Source organism: Calliphora vicina, chromosome 3 (genome assembly GCF_958450345.1).
Source record: "Calliphora vicina chromosome 3, idCalVici1.1, whole genome shotgun sequence".
NCBI classification, from domain to species: Eukaryota; Metazoa; Arthropoda; class Insecta; order Diptera; family Calliphoridae; genus Calliphora; species Calliphora vicina.
Genome location: NC_088782.1, coordinates 54726962 through 54728659, shown reverse-complemented (window position 1 = coordinate 54728659; position 1698 = coordinate 54726962).

Below are 1698 nucleotides of genomic sequence, written 5' to 3'. Positions count from 1 at the left end.
ATTTACATTAGTCCATTCACAAATAAAATTTATTGAATAAATAAAGCAATAAAATACCCCTGTACAAATATAAATTGTTACACAATTAATAAAAAGCTGCTAAATTTGCAAATTGAAATTGTTTAATTCAGATGATTTCACATTAATAATTTGAAAAAATACTATATGCATATTTAAAATGACTAAATAATAAATATGAAATTAAAAAAAAAACTTTCTAGCATCAATAAATTGAAATTAAATTAATTTAAATAATCTGCAGCATAACTTTTACATAAAGAATAATAGTAAAAAAAGAAAAAAGCTAACAAAAAAATGTTACACAAATCCGTCCATTTTTTTCAATTCATGCGTACTTTTTCAAGGTCATTGAATATTTATGGTTGAAATACTCGTAAAAAAAACACATAGTTTTTCTATTTTCACTTTTATTTAAACAAAATAACAATTGTAAATATTTTATGGTACACAATTGTTTTTGACGCAAATAAAAAGTTTACACAAGATTTTTTTTTTTCGTTTTTGCTGCTGTTGTTCATTTAATATTTCAAACGTAAAAGTGCCCGTACTTAGAGAGCAGAGGTTTTGATTGTATGTTTTGTTGTTTTTCAAATATTTCAAATGTTTTTTTGTCCACATATTTATTGATAAAGTTTATTTATATTTGAATTTCTGTATTTGTTTTCTTTTTTTTCAAACAAACTTTACTAAATTGATTTTTCCATAATAACTTTTAAAAAGCGATTAATAAATTATGGAAATAAAATCTTTAATTTTGTAAAAGTTTTTATTTTTAACAATAATAACGATAATAAATATTTTTATTGGAGTTGAAACATAATGAGGGTATGTATGTATGTTTGGGGAATTGGAAGAATGAGATAAATATATTAGTGGGTGGAAATAAGGTTGCTTGATCATATTTTTAAAATATTAAATGAGAACATTTATTGAATATAAGGACACGTGGGGATTAATTAAAGGACTTTTTGTTTGCATACATATACTTATGTAGCTGGTTTGGGTAAAAAGTTTTAATATTATTTTAAGTTAGAATTTTGATTTTAAAATAAGTAGTAAATAAAAATATAACCTTCTATTAAAATATACACAACAAGGTTGAGCAATTATAGGTGTCACTTTAACAATAAGATTGTAGTGTGTTACTGTAGTTAAAATATATTAAACCATACAATTTACTTCAAACTAATACTTATAATTTGATAGCTGCTCCAACTGTACCTTGTACCTGCAATAGTATGTCATGGAAAAATAACTTGCGTAAGAGCCAATAAAGGATATCAAAAACGTGGAAGTGTTAAAGAGGAAATAATTAATTGGAAAATCAAAATTTGATTATAAAGAGCACTTTTTATTTCTCAACCTAATTTTTTTATTAAAATGAAAAATTAGAGGCGACAGGCTAATACAAATTTCGCCAGGTACTACTCCATGAATTTAACCAATACAAAATACTGCCTTCCCGCTAGAAGACTGTATAGATGGAAATTTACCCAGCAAATAAGAAAAAATATAGATATGCATCAAATAGATTACATACTGATTAACAAGAGTTACTCTTCGTTTATAGTAAAAAACCGCAACACATTCAGGAGGGGATGGTCCGTCAGACCGCAACACATTCAGGAGGGGATGTTGAGAAAATTTTAAGAGAAAAACTCATAAGAATCTTGATAT